This window comes from Sus scrofa, chromosome 16, assembly GCF_000003025.6.
Source record: "Sus scrofa isolate TJ Tabasco breed Duroc chromosome 16, Sscrofa11.1, whole genome shotgun sequence".
In the NCBI taxonomy this organism is placed as follows: Eukaryota; Metazoa; Chordata; class Mammalia; order Artiodactyla; family Suidae; genus Sus; species Sus scrofa.
The window spans coordinates 20,932,406-20,952,255 of NC_010458.4; positions in this window are offsets into that span (position 1 = coordinate 20,932,406).

Here is a 19,850-nt window from a genome sequence, read left to right on the forward strand (position 1 = left end):
AATTTAAATTTTATCATTAAATTCCCCTAAACACACACACGCACGCGCGCACACACACACACACACACACACACACACACACACACACACGCAACCATTAGTCTTAAAATTTTAGCTGTTTCTAGTGGACGTGTAGTAATATTTTATTATTTTTTAAATTTCATCTCCCTGATGACTAATAATGTACATCCTTTCATGTGCTTACTGGCCATTTTTATATTCTATTCTGAGGTTTTAGTTCAAGTTTTATAAATTTTTATTGGGTTGTTTGTCTTATTGAGTGGTAAGGGTTCTGTTTATATTCTGAATGCCATTCATTTCTCAAATATACATATTGTGAGTTGTGGCTTGTAGTGTCATTTTCCCACTAGCATTTTTGAAGAGCTGTACTTTTAAGTTAAATGAAATCCAATGTATCAGTTTTTTCTTTTATGAGGAATAATTTTTGTGTTTTGTCTATTGTTTTTTCCTTTACCTCAGGATTATGAAATTTTCCTCCTATTAATTTTCTGAAAGTTTTATGGCGTCAGTTTGTTTTTTAGGTTATGACCCTTTTTTGAATTGTTTTTGTGTATTTTGCCAGGTAACAAATTTCTGTCTGGCCTTGTGCCTGAGTCCCAGTTGGAAAATCTGTCTAATATTGTTAGACACTCTAGAATGGGCACCCACTTTTACTTTGGCCTGTACATCCTCATCCCTTGCCCACCTTGGGAACAGATTTCGAGAGGTGGAGTCCTGCCCAACCCCATTCTACCTACAGATTTCCCGGGGCTGTTGGCTCATCTCCAGACAGAGCCTGCGCCTTGATTCCTCTGCCCACACGCCAGACCCTGCCGCTGCCTGTTCCATGTTTTTGCTGCTACTTGCAATACTGCGCTAATCCCATTATCCATTGTCTTCCCCAGCTGCACTGAATGGCCTCAAGACACCCCCACATAGCCTTCCCACCTACAGCCTTCTCTGCCTCAGACGTCCAATTCCAAGCCTGGCACCTTCCATTCTCTGCCATTCGGGCCATTGAACTATAACTACCCAGCCATGTCCAGGGTTGTGACACCGATTCTTTATGCATGAGTGTGATCAACACATCTTGGAGGCAGGGATTATGGCTTATCCAATTCTATCTATCTCTGATGTCCTCTGGTTGTGGTTCATTTTATGTGTCAACTTGACCAGATCCCAAGGTGCCCTGATATTGGTTTAAACATGATTTCAAGGTGTGTCTGGAGGAGGACTCTAGATGAGATTAGCATTCCAATATATAGATCGAATAAAGCAAATTGCCCTCCTGAGTATGGGTAGGCATTATCCAATCTCTTGAGGGGTTGCATAGAACAAAAAGGGGAAGGAAGGAATAATTCCCTCTCCCTCTCTCTCTCCCCCTGGGCTTGACTATCTGAACTGGGACACTGAACTAAGACTTAGGCCATCAGCACTCTAGGTTCCAAAGCAAGAATGTACACCCACATTCATGCATGCATTGCCCTAGGAAACTATTTCTATTCTATTGCCTCTCTCTCTCTCTCTTTCTCCCTTTACTGGCCCCGAACAGTGGAAAACCACAGATTTTGGAAAAAATACAAGTCAGAAAAAGAAAGATAAATATTGAATGATATCATGTATACATGGCATTTAAAATATGGCATGGATGATCCTATCTACAAAACAGAAACAGCTCATGACAAAGAGAGTAGACTTGTAATTGCAGGGGGAGGCATGAGGACTTGAGTAGGTTGGAGGGGGAGTTTGGGGTTGGTGGATGCAAACTGTTACATTTAGAATAGGTGGGCAATGGGGTCCTACTCTACAGCACAGGGAACTGTGTGTGACTGCGTCACTTTGCTGTATAACAGAGATTGAAGAAACATGTTAATCAACTATATTTTAATAAAACAATTTTTCAAATAAACCTAAATTTTATAGAGAATATTTCTAAGTCACCGAATGTTTTGCAGAGTCTTACTGCAATGAGCCTGAATGCTATCAAGAAGAGTAAAATCTGTGAGACAGACTGCATGTTCAAATTGAGGTAAAATATGCAGTTGCTCACAGGCTGATTTGGTTTGAGTATCATCTATTTTCTTTCCAACAGTAGGTTTATGGGCCTGTATTGAGACTGATCAATTCAGAAGTCTAAGAGCAGCTCAGACTTGCTCTTTTTGACCAGGGCAAGACAACCTGCAACTCTTTGTTCCCAAAGGGCAGTACATTGCACTGTTTTCATTCTCCCAAAGCTGGCTGGCAGAGGTTATAAAGAATATATTTTGCAAGAAAATTTCCAAGCCCTTCAACTGTATAAATTACCTAGATACTTGCCCTCTACTTAGGAAAAGAATATATTTCCTCCCACGATTCATTTTGCCTCTTTCTCTTCTGATGCATTTTTCATGTTTATTTATTTGCTTGTTTAATTTCAGAATAGCTTTCAAATTCATAGGTCAAAAATTTTAAAGGACCCATGAAATGAAATCACTCTCTTCAGTCTCTGCCCTTTGTCTTATTCGGTTCCCCGCCACCCTCATCAATGATAAAAGAGGCAGGGACTGTTGTTACTTTCTGCATACCTTCCTGAGGGCTTTGTATATGTATATGAATGAATATGAACTTGTATTCTAATTCTCACATCTTTAAAAAAAAAAAAAAAAGCCGGACTGAGGGGGATCAGCATTCTCTATTAGCCCAGAACTTTTTCAATTTTAGTGCTAAAATTCCTGTGTCTTAGAAACCTTTCAGACCCGAGCAAACCAGGTTGATTGACCACTCCAGACTTTTTATGCATTATCCAGCACCAACGTATTTTGGAGATACTATCATATTTGTACCAAGATCTTCCTTGTTCTTCATGGCTGCATAACTGCGTGAATGCGCCAGTGTGTATCTTAGTACCCCCCGTTGATGGATCCTTGAGTTTTTGTTGTTGTTTTGGTAATCTTTGACTACAGCAAGGTGAGATGGAATACACAATGCATAAGCCTGTTCGTAAATATACAAAGATATTCTCATCAATAGAACTGCTGGGTAAAAGGAAATATACATTTGTGATTTTGACAGATATTGCCAAATTACCATCCATGCGTTGTGCTATTGACAGTCCTGTAGAAGTGGGTGAGAATGCTTCTTTCCCCACAGTCTTGCCAGAAATACTATTTCTCTTATCAGGTTGGCAGAAATCCACAAGTTTGGCATACCTGTCAGAGTTTGAATCTTCATTTCTTTTCTTCTTCTTCTTCTTCTTCTTTTTTTTTTTTTTTTTTTGGCCATGCTCAAGGCATGCAGAACTTCCTGGGCTAGGGACTGAACCCACACCACAGTAGTGACTTGAGCTGGTACAGTGACAATGTCAGATCCTTAGCCCATTGTGCCACAAGGGAACTCCCATCTCTTTTGTTTCAAATAGGTGAGGCTGAGCTTTTGTTGATAGAGAACTTTTGTGATTTCTTTTTCTGTGAATTCTTTATGTCTTCTACTCATTTTCTTTTCTACTGAGTTTTTTTTTTTTTTTCTGAAGGAAAATATATGTATAAGACATTATATGCTTCTTGTTAAAGGGTTAAAGTATTTTAAAGTTAAAGGGTTGAGTTTAAAGTTCTCACTTGATCATTGCGTTTTATTTTTCTCACTTTACCTTTTGTTTTTTGACTTGGATTATTTTTGTTGTTGTTGTTGTTGTTGTTGTTGTTGTTGTTGCCATTTCTTGGGCCGCTCCCGCGGCATATGGAGGTTCCCAGGCTAGGGGTCGAATCGGAGCTGTAGCCCCGGCCTACGCCAGAGCCACAGCAACGCGGGATCCGAGCTGCGTCTGCAACCTACACCACAGCTCACGGCAACGCCGGATCGTTAACCCATTGAGCAAGGACAGGGACCGAACCCGCAACCTCATGGTTCCTAGTCGGATTCGTTAACCACTGCGCCACGATGGGAACTCCTGGATTATTTTTTAATGCAGTTAAAAAACTTTTATGTGGTCAAACTTCAAACTTTATGCCTGATAAGTTTTGAATCATAGAAAGGCTGTTCTTCCTTAAACACTGTAAAGAAACGTTCTCATTTTTAAATTTAGTATTCTATGGTTTTATTTTTTTATAATTACATCTCTGATTCATTTGGCATTTATTTTCATGAATGGTGTGGGATTAGTTCTAATAATTGATTTTTTTCCAGGTGGCTACTTAATTGTCTCAGCACCATTTATTGAATCATCTAAGTTTTCCTTTTTTGTCTTATCTAGGGCCGCACCCACAGTATATGGAGGTTCCCAGGCTAGGGATCAAATCAGAGCTGTAGCCGCCAGCCTACACCAGAGCCACAGCAACGTGGGATCCGAGCTGTGTCTGTGACCTCCCACAGTTCATGGAAACGCCAGATCCTTAACCCACTGAGCAAGGCCAGAGATGGAACCCGCAACCTCATGGTTCCTAGTTGGATTAGTTAACCACTGAGCCACGACGGCAGTGCCTCATCTAACTTTTCCTTAATTATTTAATTATTCCTTAATTATTTTTCCTTTATTATTTCCTAAATATACTAAATTTCTGGATGTGTTTGGGCCTTTTCCCAAAGTTATTTTCTGTTCCATTGTCCTGTCTATTTATGTGCTGATATTGTATGGTTTTAATTATTTATAAATAAATATTTATATTTATAAATAAAATACATTTAATTTGATAGACTTTAATATCTGGTAAGGCTATTCTCATCATTACTGTTTTGTTTTCCCAGAGTTTTAATGGCTATTGCTAGGTCTTTATTTTTTACAACAACATTCAACCTGGCTATATTTTAAAAATTGTTAGCATATATATTAAGATTTTACTACATTTAGGAGTTCCCGTCGTGGCGCAGTGGTTAACGAATCCGACTAGGAACCATGGGGTTGCGGGTTCGGTCCCTGTCCTCGCTCAGTGGGTTAACGATCCGGGGTTGCCGTGAGCTGTGGTGTAGGTTGCAGACACAGCTCGGATCCCGCGTTGCTGTGGCTCTGGCGTAGGCCGGGGCTACAGCTCCGATTCGACCCCTAGCCTGGGAACCTCCATATGCTGCGGGAGCGGCCCAAAGAAATAGCAAAAAAAAAAAAAAAAAAAGATTTTACTACATTTATATGCTAACATAGGGAGAACTGAAGTTTTATAATGCTGAATAATTTTATCTTTAATTTATGAAATTTTAAGACTTTTTGGTGACTTCTTGGTGACTTTTAGTAACCTTTTAGAGTTTTCTTTATATATAGCTTGCACATTAATTTTTAAGATTATTTCTAATAATTTTATCTTGATTCTAACCTATTTTTATTATTCCATGTAAATATTACAATAAATTATTCTATTGTAATTATAAAATCAAGATGTTATAATTATGTTAACTACACTATAATTACTTTATTATTAAAATAATTTAATATTATATATATAATTCTGTATAACATCTTTCAACTGGTTATTGTTTATGCACATTAAAATAATTGATTTTTGTATCTCAGAACTTATCCACCATCTTATTACTTCAGTATTTTTTATCTTATCATTTTGAGTTTTCTGCTTATATAATAACACCAACTACAGTGGGGAGAGATTGATTTTCTCCTTTCCAAATTTTGTACCTCTGATTTCTTTCTGTTGTCTAATTGCTTTGGCTGTTTACCTGCAATAAGATGTTAAATACTAATTACAGTAGTGGAATTCTTCATCTTGTTCCTGAATTCAGTGTTTTCTCACTAATCATGATGGTGGGATTGACGTAAAGAGTTTGTTATATAAAGTATCCAGCTACTCATCTTATTATGTCTTTTTTATGTCTCAAGAATAATCGTTTGAATATTGTCATATGCTTTTTTTAGTTTACTTGTAGATGATTGCATGACTTATATCCTTAAATTTAATAAAAAATGTGACATATTACTCCAATTAATTTCCTAACATTGAGACTTTATCATATATCTGGGGTTAAATTGCACTTGATCATAATGTGTTATTCCTCTAAATTGCTATGGAATGTTTCGTTGTTGTTGCTGCTAATATTTTTTAAGAATTTTTGTTTGGGTGTTCCCGTCATGACTCAGTGGTTAACGAACCTAACTGGCATCCATGAGGATGCAGGTTCAATCCCTGGCCTCGCTCAGGGGGTTAAGGATCCGGCATTGCCGTGAGCTGTGGTGTAGGTAGCAGTCACGGCTTGGATCTGGCGTTGCTGTGGCTATGGCACAGGCTGGTGGTGACAGCTCTGATTGGACCCCTAGCCTGGGAGCCTCCATATGCCGTGGGTGCGGCCCTAAATAGAAAGACGAAAACAAAAAAAGAATTTTTGTTTGTAGTTTTGTTTTCCGTGTATTATTATATTATTAATGTGACATGTAGTAGCTTAAGTATCAATAAAACATTCTTGGAACTTTTCTTTTTCTTCCAATACTTCAAGTAATTTAATAGAGCTGTAATTCTTAGTGATTTGATACAAACTCCCCAGGTCTTGTGCTTGGGAGATTGTTTCTTGGAAGAATTTCTTTTACTACATAAAATTGTCTTTTAAGATTGTGTATTTCATTTGGAGTAAACTTTTAAATTTTTTTCTAGAAAATTATTTGTTTAATCCAAATTTTCAATGTATTTGTCTAAACTTGTGTAAAGTCTTTCTTATGATTCTTTAAATTTCCTTTGTTTCAATATATTTTCTATTTGGTACAGTGGTACTTTTCTCTACTTTTCTTAAGGTAGCTTCTGCTTATTTTATTGAATTTCTCAAAGAACCAGTGTTTGAATATTACTTTTAGTTGTACTCTTTTTTTGCCTTCTAATTGATTAATTTCTGCCTTCATTTTTAAAGTGCTTTTTACTTTCACAGTGTACTTCATTGTGCTTTTTTGAACATACTAGTTATAAGTTAATTCTTAAATTTCTTCTTTTGTTAATTTAAGCATTTAAGACTTTATTTGTCTTTTGGTATTGATTTTCTTGCTTTCCACAAATTTGACTGTTTTCTAAAAATTCTGTAATTTTAGTATGCATTTACTCTGTGATCAAGGATTGTTCAGGTAAAGTTTTTGTGTCTCCAGTTTGAAGACCATTTTGGCAAGAGGTTTAAACAGGCACCTTACACACCAGGAAACACAATACGTATGAAAAGAATCAAACAGGTATTGCGAATTAACACAAGGGAACAGCATTATTTACCATCAGAATGACTAATATTAAAGTAAAATGACTTAAGCAACCAAAGTTATGAAGCAGTGGAAGCTCTCAGGTGTGGCTGAGAAAGTATAATTTGGTGTGATCACGTTACAAAGGAGTTTGACAATACTGACTAAAATAAAACATAAACATACACCAGAAATATGCATGGAACTTGAATGATAATATTCATAGATATCAATATTACACATAGTTAATGATACCCAAATAAAATACAACAAAAATGTCCACCACAGTGGAATGAATAAACTATTCATTGAGTAGTATACAGTACTAAAAATGAATGACTAGGGAGTTCCCATTGTGGCTCAGAGGTAATGAACCCAACTAATATTCATGAGGATGTGGGTTTGATCCCTGGCCTCATTTAATGGGTTAAGGATCCAGCGTTGCTATGAGCTATGGTGTAGGTTGTGGACGTGGCTCAGATCCCATGTTGCTGTGGCTGTGGCATAGGCTGGCAGCTACAGTTTCGATTGGGTCCCTAGCCTGGGAACTTCCATATGCTGAGGGTGCAGCCCTAAAAAGAGAGAAAGAAAAAAAAAGAATGACTACAATTATATCTAAAAATATGGATAAATCTCACAAACATAATATTGTCCAAAAGAAGCTGTAGGATTCCAACTATGTAACATTCAATTACGGTCAATATTAAGCTATTGTGTTTAAGGCTTTAAGGATTATTCTACGATGTTAAGAGCAAGGAAATGATTACCATCTAATTCAGAATATTGGTTATATTTAAGAAGAAACAACACTATGGAAAACAACAGAGAGGTTCCTCAGAAGACTGACTATAAACTATCATATGATCCAGCAACCCCACTCCTGGGCATATATCTGGACAAAACTACAATTCAGAATATACATGCACCTGTATATTCATAGCAGCACTATTCACAATAGCCAAGACATGGAAACAACATAAATGTCCATTGACAGATGAATGGATTAAGAAGATGTGGTACACATACACAATGGAATGTTACTCAGCCTTAAAAAAAGAACAACATAATGGCATTTGCAGCAACATGGATGCAACTAGAATTCTCGTACTAAGTGAAGTAAGTCAGAACGAGAGAGAAATACCATATGATATCACTTATATGTGGAATCTAAAATATGGCACAGATAAACCTATCTACAGAACAGAAACAGACTTATAGACATGGAGAACAGACTTGTGGATGCCAATGGGGAGAGGGAGGGAGTGGGATGGACTGGGAGTTTGGGGACTGGTAGATGCAAACTATTACATTTAGAATGGATAAGCAATGAGGCCCTGCTGTGTAGCACAGGGAACTATATCGAATCGCTTTTGATAGAACATGATGGAAGATCATATGAAAAAAATAATTATATATAGGTATGACTGGGTCACTTTGCTATACAGCAGAAATTGACAGAACACTGTAAATCAACCATACTTTAATAAAAATAAAAAAAATAAAAAAGAAGAAAGAAGAGAATTGCATTTGGGAAGAAACATACAGAGAGCTTCTGAAATGTGGCAATGTTATATTTGTTGGTGAGATTGATGGGTACATAGGTGTTTGTTTTGTAATTGTTCTATGCATTTTGTGTGTATGTTTTATTTCAAGATAAACACCTTCCACAAACATTTATGGAATACCCAAATGTTCCAAACACTTTGCTAGTATCCATGTAGATAGATGGATATTAAGGCACAGTTCTTGTACTAGAAAAGTCTATGATCTATTGGGAGGCTGGTGTGTAAAGAGACAGAATGTGGTGAGTATCATGGAGGAGGTGTAGAATGCTACAAATATTGTCTTGTGATTAATTCACTACCAAAAGAATTTGGAAGGGTTGTATGGAAAAGATGTCTTTGAACTAGACTATGAACATTGAGGAATTTGTTATTTTTCTTGATTATGTTATCTACCAAAAAAAAAAAAAAACCCCTGAAGAATCATACAGAAGATAAAAATAACCTATAACCTCCACACTCAGAGGTGGCCATTAAAGAAGAAGCCGGTATACCGTCATCCAATGCTTTTCCTATGTGTTGGCTGACCAATGATAATCTATGAGGTAAAGATTCAGCAATGAAAAAAAATAGCTGAATGAGTGCACATGATATTGCATGTATGGGGGGGTGAGGCATGAAGAGCTATAGACAAAGAGACAATGAATATTTAAACAAAAGGACCAAGAAAAATTTAGATATTAACAAGTGGTGTGCTGAAGACGAAATAAAGTGCTGGCTCCAGGAGGTGGAGGTGAGGGGTGAAGCTTTGCCTTTGCCTGTGGGTTCAGGAAATCATTCTGAGCCAGGAACATTTCCAGGGGGCTTTGAATGATAAGGGAGAAGCCATGAGAAGATCTTGAAGAATGCATAGCAGGTACAAAGTCCCTGAAAAAAGAGATATGTCCATGCTGATGTTTTACTTAACATATGCCATAATTTATTCTCTTAAAAGCATCACTTTTCCTGTGGTCTCATATGGTTTCATCATATGACTGTACCATCAGTTATTTGTTCTTAATCCCTGGAAATTTGAATTGTTCCTAAATGTTTGCTATTATAAATACCACTGCACTGGACATCTTAAGTCAAAAATCTGAATGCAATTTTGTTTATTCCTTTGCAATAATTCATAGCAGCAGGAGCAATAATTTACATTTTGAAGGTTTTTTTTCATTTAGTCAACTTGTGCTACAGAAAATATGTTACATTGTTAGAAAAGGTAAGTAAAGGGGTCTGTTTTACTGCAAATTCATAAATACTGAATTACATTACAAATACCAACAGCAGCAAAACATTCACCTAGTAGAAAACCAAACAAATTGTTCACATTATTATTTAATATGTTTATATGTTTATTTATTGCTTTTTAGGGCTGCACCTGTGGCACGTGGAAGTTCCCAGGCTAGGAGGTGAATAGGAGCTACAACTGCCGGCCTACACCAGAGCCACAGCAACGCAGGATCTGAGATGCCTCTGTGACCTACACCACAGCTCACAGCAACGCCTGATCCTTAAACCGCTGAGTGAGGCCAGGGATCAAAGCCACATCCTCATAGGTTTTAGTTGGGTTTGTTAACTAACCACTGAGCCATGAAGGGAACTCCCTAAATTTAATTACTAAAGAGGTTGGATGTTTCTTATATTTATTGACCATTTGTATTTTTCTATTCTGAAATGCCAATTTTACCATTTTTGTATCAGAATATAGCTTACTATTAAAATAGTCTCTGTTTACCATATATACAGAATATATTTTCCCCAAAGGTACACGGTATTTAATTTTGATGTTAACTTTATATAACTAAATCAAATTTAATTAAATAAAGTTTTCCTTTGTGGCTTACTATTTTTCACATGCTTTCGATTAGTCAAGTATTCCCATCCCTAAACAAGATGAATATATATGTACACTTTCAATATTTTTAACTTTATTTCTAATCCATGCAAAATGTTGTTTGTATGTAGAATGAAGTCCCTATCTGCCATCACTACTTCCTCAGATTTGCTTTCACAACAATTTATTGCATTACTTTTTATTTCTCCACTGATTTGAGGTGCCACTTCGAAGAAATATGCCATATTCTCCATATGAATTCTAGGATCTTTTTTTGAGCTTTTCAGGTTGGTTCATTGATGTGTTTATCTGTCATCAGAATCTCACTGTGTTGTTACAGTGCTGTTGTAATAGTTTAATATCTGGAAGTGCAGGACTTTAGTTATTATTTCTTAAAATTGTTTTGAGGAAACACATATGTTCATAACGGCTGGGGGAAATCTGAGTTGGCTTGTCCTCACTAGAGGAAAATCTGTCAATAGCTATCAAAGTCACAAATGCCTGTGCACTGGATTAGACCTAGATTCTATGGGGCTGAAGCATATATTTTGGGATTCCTCTTTAGGGAAAGGCACACACTCAAAACTACAAATAAAAATGAAGTGTAATAGTGAATGCGTATTTAGAATGAGAAAAGCACAGCAATTTATCCATTTTCAAAAACGCTTAATATCACACACATCACAAAATCCAGAAAAATTCACATGATATTTTTACTAATTAGCTGTCAGATACACTCTTTTTCTCCATTCTCTTTCCTATGTACTCTTTGATTACTTCCTTTTGTAATATTTTTCTATAGCAAGGATAGATTTTTAAATATCTTCTATAGAGGAAAGAAAGGTAATTACTATTGCTTCATTATTATTGGTAATGTGATGTGAATGTCCAATTTGGGAAAGCCTCTCTTACATGCGCTGTAAGATTTCAGGGCATTTCAAGTTTTCTTTATATCAGACTTCTTAAATACTCTGAATCGGTAACATTCATTAGCTAGTTCCTTGTCAATGTCCTCAATTTAGTAGGTATTAGGAATTTTATATTGTCTTCATCTAAGACTGTACTTCAAGTCAAATTAGTAAAACTCATAAATAAACAAGCACAATAAATGATTTCTTTATGATTGCATTCTCTGCATTACTGAACATATTGCTTACAGAGAAATATTTCCTCTTTGACCTGGCATTGCATCTAGACATTGTGTCTTATTAACTGTTAAACTTTGTGCTATTTAAATTTAGACATACTTTTCACAAGCAGTGTATATGTGAGTTTAAAATACATAAATGAGAACTTTTGCATTTTCATAGAGCAATTTACACACATTTACTTATAGTTACAATAGAAACCCTTGATGTTATCTCTTCTGCTTCTCTTAGCTTTTCTTTTGTTTCCTGATATTTTGAGTGGCTATAAGCATGGAAAATAACTAGTATTTTATTCCTGTGTAGTTGCTCTTAATTTTGCCAAATACAAGGTTAAAATTAACCTATATTTCTGTAATTCTCAACTAAGAGGAAGTTTCTTTTTTTCATTTACAAGTGATAAGAAGTTTGGCATGCATTTATCTTGCTCTATTTTCTCTACACTTCTTCACTTCCCTGTATTATTTATTCATACTGGAGCCGTGAGTCCACTTCCACTCTGCATTTTTTTTTTTTTTCACCATAAAGTCTTCTTTAAGAATTGATTTGGCTGCTTGCACTCAGCCTCCTAACAAGCCTGCAGAGCACTGTGTCTGTGGCCACTGACAGCCCTCCGGCTTTAACTATTGCAGTGTGTTCCTGCAGCCCCCACTTCCCACTCCCACATGCTACATCCCCAAAGCCGCCCAGCATCCCAGCTGGAAATGTGTCTGAATAATCCCCTCCTGCAGTTCTCAACCAATGACAGATGGACGTTGACACAGAAATGTCCCAGCTCTTTTGTCCCTCCAGTTCCAAGACTCTTGGGCATGCAACTTGCAGTTTGTCAAAATTTCTCGGTGGATTAAACTCTGGTCACCCTCATGGTAACTGGCGTGACAACTCATTCTGAATTGGTTGTTGTCCTTTTCTCCTTCTTCCACGTGTTTCCCAACATCCTAAACAAAACACTTGCTCGCAAATCCATGTCTCAGGGTCTACTTCTGGGGAACTGTATCTAAACACAGGTTTTTAAAAATTATTTTTATTTGACTCTACATTTTTAAGTGCTTTCTACACTCGCTGGTAGACTTTAAATGAAACAATTTTCTTGATGCCTTGATTTCGGTTCATTTCTTAGCCAGATGGAATACATGTCAAATAGTTACCCCCTCGCTCAACCCCAAAGGATATATGAGTAGCATATATTTTTCTGTGACTTGAGGGTGTTTGAGTAGACTTTTCTTGCTTTGGTAGGCAATTTAACCAGGATAGAGGCCCCCACATTTCCCCACAAATATCCATTAACTGCGTTCTGGAATAATCTTCCATCTTTTAGTGCTGATGCTCATCCAAGGCCAGGGTGATTTTTGTTCCTTTGCAGCAACTTTAAAAATTTTCATATCTAGATAAGTATAAGATTTTTCTTTCTTTTCTCTTTTTTTCTTTTTTTTTTTTTTTTTTTTTTAGGGAGGCACCTGTGGCATATGGAACTTCCTGGGCTAGGGGTCCAATTGGAGTTACGGCTGCAGCCTACACCACAGCCACAGAAACCAGATCCCAGCTGTGTCTGCAATCTACACCATAGCTCATGGCCACCTGATGGATCCTTAATCCACTGAGTGGGGTGGGGGGATGCAGCCTGCATCCTAATGGATACTAGCTGGGTTCTTTACCGCTGAGCCATAATGGGAACTCTGGGATTTTTCTTTTAAAATAAAAACAATTTCCAGTACACATCTAAGTATGAGTCTCTTTCTACCCACTTTCTATAAAACTGTGTAGCCATCATTTTTTTTAATCTTAAAAAAGATTTTTATATGGACAGTGAAGTTTGTAAAAACTTATACTTTGCCCCCTCTCTCTTTTCCCCCCTCCCATGCCTCGTTCTTCTCTTCAGTGGGGCAGTGACATATTTATTTCCATTTTATTGAGAATTTGGTTAGAGGTCTCTCAGGACTGGCAGGTCTGCCACAGGGCTAGCTTTCTTGTGCGTAACCCTGCGGAGAGCCTGCTGCACTGGGCCCTGTGCGGGGAAGAGGACTTGCATATAGGGGTTAAGCCTGGGTGTGAACATTCTTAATAACTGAATCCTGGAATTTGTGTTTTGCAAGTGAAGTACCTGGGTCAACGGCACATATGCCAGTGGTCCTGCCTCTTGGAGCTTTCCCACTGCATCGCGTGGGTTCTGGTTCATCACTTCCATGACTCTCCCCAAGATCGCTCTCGCCACTGCCCTCATGGGATCCTGGGCTCCAGGTCAAGGTGGGTGAGTTGGGTGCCGGTGCTTTGTGTGCTGTGTCACTTGGCAGGCCTTGAGTGCCTGTGACAATCTGTGGTCACCCCAGGTACAGAGCTGCCCTGTGCCTGAGAAAGCCCGTCAACAGCAGGCAAAAAGCACCATGACAGGTGGAGACAGAAACTGCAGAAGAAAGGAACATACTTTTTGTCCTGCTTTTTTTGACCAAGGAGTCCCATTTTCATTTTGCACTGAGTCCTGCAAATTATGGTTTCTACCCGGTAGGGCCATCACGTAATCACAGAAATTGTCTTCCCCAATTCTAACTAACTCCACTTCCACGGATCATTCCCACTGATTGCACTGTCTCACGTTGCCTCGCTCTGTATGGGAAATGGCCAGTTAATCCTTCCAGTGTGAATTGCAAACTTTTCTAGGTTTGTTTTCAATTTTATTCCCAAATCATGTGAATTTCTCTGTGATTGAATAATCTAAATTTTATTTTTCTATTATTAATTAAAAAAACAACTTGGTTCATTTATCTGGGTAGAGGTATTTACAATCTGTTGGTACTATGACCCCTCTTTCACTTGATGTCATTTCTATTTGCAGCTTCAAATGGGCCAGTTACTTGAAATTAAGCTACTCTCACTCCTTACATAATTGCTGAAGCAATTTAACATACTATTGTCGGAGAAGCTCTAAGTGGATTTTAATGTATTTGTGTCTTATCTCTGGAAGAGGGCAGAGAGACGGCCAGGGAAATGATCTAAGTACCTACATTTATTCAGAATGAACTTGATTGTATTATTACGGCTTATTTTAATCTTTTTTTCCACTGGAATTTTCCAGTGCCATGGAAGCCAGATATGTAGCTTAATGGCTGTCACAGGAGAGGATCTCTTTGTGGTTTGAAGGATCTGAGTGAGACAGACTTAAAATGTATTCATGTATTTATGTTTTTTAAACATTCCTCTCATGCTTTAAAATATTTAAAAATAATTACACAATCATCAAGTGATATCATTAGCAATTTTTACCTTAGTTAACACAGCAAAAACAGTAGCTCAAAGATGGGGAAATATAAATATCTGCCAAGGAACCTGAACTAGCCTGCAATTCGTAGTCCTCAGCTGCAAAATATTAGTTTTATTAGCAATATTGGCAATATTCGTCTTCCAGAAAGAATTCCAAGACAGTGTTGAATAAAAACATGGCTAAATATCTTTGCATTCATCTCCATATCTAATTCATTGTTATTACACTTTATTTAACCACATTTAAAACATCTCAACCTCTTTAAAACTGAGCATTTACCTCTTTGCCTTATCCTTGCATCCCTAGTGACTAACAGAAAGCTTGGCACATTATGTATATTTGTGGAATACAACAAAGTGATTTACGAAGTACCTTCAGATACTAACTTCATCCTCCCACAGCGTGTAAATGGATTAGTGTGCTTTTATGCAATCATCATTTTACAGATGAAGAAACTGAACATCAGAGAGGTTACTTACCCAAGGTCACACATAGTAAGACAGTGATGAGACCCAATCAATCTAAATCTTCCTATTGCTCGCTTGCTTGCTTTCTTTCTTTCTTTCTTTCTTTCTTTCTTTTTTTCTTTCTTTCTTTCCTTCTTTCTTTCTTTCTTTCTTTCTTTCTTTCTTTCTTTCTTTTCTTTTCTTTTCTTTGTCTTTTTGCCTTTTCTTGGGCCTCTCCCGCTGCATATGGAGGTTCCCAGGCTAGGGGTCCAATCGGAGCTGTAGCCACCAGCCTAGGCCAGAGCTACAGCAACTCGGGATCTGAGCCACGCCTGCGACCCACACCACAGCTCACGTAATGCGGAATCCCTAACCCACTGAGCAAGGGCAGGGATCTAACCCGCAACCTCATGGTTCCTAGTCGGATTCATTAACCACTGCGCCACGACAGGAACTCCCCCATTGCTCACTTGCAACCTTTTTTTTTTCTTTCTTTGGAGGTGGAGGGACATAAAAAAAAAAAAAAAAAAAAAAAACAGTCTCAACAAAAATAAAATTTGGGACTAATGCCAAATCAGTCAAAGATGAAGATTCCCCTTTAACTGATGATTAACATGACCATTGCCCCTGGAATAAGCTTTTTGCTGTTAATGCAAACTTTACTGAGGTTACAAAACATGACAAAATATAAAAATCATATCTAGGTAGCTCCCTAGTTTTGGTAAAAGATACATATCGGTGTGAGCAGCACATATGTTGAGAAATAAAATATTACCAGCATCCTAGAATGTTCTTCATGCCCTTCCAGTCAATCACCTTGAGATCTTCTATTGCTTCTCAGGAGGATTGCTTTGTACCATGGGCTCCATGGACTAGTGGAGGCCCCCAGCCTTCAGATGGGATAGTTACTCTCTTTGGATTGGTGAACAATGGATTATGAGAACTAATCCCACATGGTCTGATCATAGTCTCTCAGAGACTTCTTTTTATTAAAGTATAGTTGATTTATAATGCTGTGTTAGTTTCTGATGTACAGTGAAATGATTTGGTTTACATATATATATTTTTTTCATATTCTTCTCCATTATCACAGGATATTGAATATAATTCCCTGTGCCATACAGTTGGACTTTGTTGTTTATCTATTTTATACATCGTAGTTTGTATCTGCAATCTCTAAATCCTAATTTATCCCTCCCCCACTGCCTTTCCCCTATGGTAACCATAAGTTCGTTTTCTATGTGTGTGAGTTTGTTTCTCTTTCATAAATAAGTTCATTCGCATCATATTTTAGATTCTAAATATGTGATATCATATGATATTTGTCTTTGTCTTTCTGACTTATTTCATTTTGATTAGTATGATAATCTCTAGGTCCAGCCATGTAGCTGCAAATGGCATTATTTCATTCTTTTCATGGTTGAGTAATAGTCATATGTATTTATGTATATACCATGTCTTTATCCGCTCTATCAATGGACATTTAGGTTGCTTCCATGTCTTGGCTATTGTAAATAGTGCTGCTATGAATATGGGGGTTCACTTAACTTTTCAAATTAAAGTTTTGTCCAAATATATGCCCAGGAGTGGGATTCTGGATATACAGTAGTTCTATTTTTAGATTTTTGAGGAACCTGCATACTGTTTTCCATAATGGCTGCATCAATTTACATTCCAATCAACAGTGTAGGAGGGTTCCCTTTTCTCCACACCCTCTCCAGCATTTGTTATTTTCATGGCTTTTTTTTTTTTTTTTTTTTTGGTCTTTTTTTGTCTTTTCTAGGGCCGCTCCTGTGGCACATGTAGGTTCCCAGGCTAGGGGTCCAATCGGAACTGTAGCCACCAGCCTATGCCACAGCCACAGCAATGCCAGATCCAAGCCACGTCTGCAAACTACACCACAGCTCACGGCAACACTGGATCCTTAACCCACTGAGTGAGGCCAGGGATCAAACTGCAACCTCATAGTTCCTAGTCAGATGCGTTAACCACTGAGCCACAATGGGAACTCCTGCAGGTTTTTTAATGATGGCCATTTGACTGGTGTGAGGCGATACCTCATAGTTTTGATTTGCATTTAATTAATAATCAGCAATGTTGACCATCTTTTCATGTGTTTTTTGGCCATCTGTATATCTTCTTTGAAGAAATGTCTATTTAGTCTTCTACCCATTTTTTAATTGGGATTGCTTGGTTTTTTTGTTTTTTGTTTTTTGTGTTTTTTTGTTTGTTTGTTATTGAGTTGTATGAGCTGTCTGAATATTTTGGAAATTAAACCCTTGTTGGTCACATAGTTTGCAAATATTTTCTCCTGTTCCATGTGTTGTCTTTTTGTTTTGTTTATGGTTTCCTTTGCTGTGCAAAAAAAGTTATAAATCTGATTAGGTCCTATTTTTTTTAATTTTGTTTTTATTTCTATGGCCTTGGGAAACTGACCTAAGAAAACATTGCTATAATTTATGTCAGAAAATATTTTGCCTGTGTTCTTTTCTAAGAGTTTCATGGTGTCATGTCTTATATTTAAGTCTTTAAGCCACTTCGAATTTGTTTTTGTGCATGGTGTGAGGGTGTGCTCAAACTTCATTGATTTACATGCAGCTGTCCAGATTTGTTAACACCACTTGCTGCAGAGACTGTTTTCTTCATTGTATATTCTTGCCTGCGTTGTCAAAGATTAATTGACTATAGGTGTGTGGGTTTATTTCTGAGTTATTTAGAGCCATTTTTATTTCTCTTTTTATTCATCCTCAATACCCAATCACTTGCCAAATCCAATGAATTCTTCCTTGCAATCTTTGACAATTACACCCTTCTCACCATGTTCATCTTTGACAATTATACCCTTCTTACCATGTTCAGTGGTCCATCCTAATTCAGCCTTCCTTACATTTCTCTGGGGTGAGATTAATCATCTCCCTACCCATCTCTGCCTCTAGGTCTCACCCATCCTTGTTTTTCATGAAGTACCTACTACTTATCAGATAGGATACTCGGCAACAGAGTCACTGGTGAGTAAGAAACACCTCTGACCCTTTATAAGACTTTGGGGTCTAGCAGGGAAGATAAACACAGAAAAAGATCATTTTAAGCCAATGTTGTAAGTGCGATGGCAGAAATACACATAAAGTGCCATCAGAAGGCAGAGGGTGTCTTAAAATTGTTGCCAGGATTTTCTTCCCAAATCATAGATTTGATCTTAAAATCCTTCAGTGGGTTACCACCTGCTTACAACAGAGGTTGCAAACACAAAACCCTGTGGTAGTTCAGCAGGTACAAATATTTCTGAAGGGGGCAGGTATCATATGACAGCGGGTGATGGAGAGTTTGGAAATTGTGGTGGACTGGCTAGATCAGGCTTAGACTATAGCGTCAGATGCTACTCAGCTCTAACCATTTGTGGTCAAGTGAGGCCCAGTGTGGTCAAATCATCTGTTTTAGTTTCTGTTATTGCTGTCACTTGCCCAAGGGGAGCTGGAAGTCTAGAGTTTTATGTTAGTTCTCCCACTTTTTAAAATGTTTTTAATTTTGTAATTCAAATTATAAACAAAACGAGGTAAAACCAAGAAAACCCTAACACACACACAAATACTATGACAGCCAACTAAAAGACATCTGCTGGACTCTAGTTCATGAACTTTGGCCTATAAAAGGGTCAAAACTTTTGGGGAAGATATGCAAGACTTTGTGTAATCTGGATCCTATTGACTTTTCTCTCGAAACGTGTAGGTCATCCCACACAAACCACCCCGTAGTCTCTGGACGGCACCTTATAGTCTCATGCCAAATGTCTCTGGTCTTAATGCCCTTCAGCTTTCCCTCTTTAACCTGGTGAAATTCCACTCCTCCCCTGTCCAATTTACATGTCAAGGAAGTTTGTAAGGCTCCCTGGCATCCTCAAGTATAACTGACTTCTCCTTTCTTTTCTCTTCTGGAACCTCTTATTTCCACCACCAGTAGAATATTTGCATCTGGTTCAACATTCCACCCACCAGTCATGAGTTTTTGCCCCCAGTTTTAAATTTGATTTCTCCCCTCAGCAGATTTTATTTTGCTTCCCTTAAAGCTTAGTTCTATACGGCTGTAAAGGGCTGTGATAGCTGATGCGGTATTGAAAGTGAGTGGCACGAAGTTCAGCTGTGTTCCCTGCATCTACTCTGTGGCCGGAATCTATTTGTTCTCCAAGTATTGATATCCGACAACACCCTGATGACATCTGTCTTTGATTCCGATTTCTGCCGTAACAAATCTGTCAAAATTCATGGCTCAACACAGATTTCTTATTTTTCAGATTGGACGTCTCACCTTGGTCTTAATAGACTAAAATAAGCGTGTTGGTAGAGAGACAGCCCCTTCTGGAGGCCCTAGGGAAGCCTGTTTACAGGTGCCAGAGGCTGCCCAAGTTCTTGAGTCAGGTTTGCTTCCTCCGTGTTTAAAGCAAACAACAGTGGGTTGAGCAATTCACATGTGGCAAAACTCTAACTTGCTTTTTTGCCTCCGTC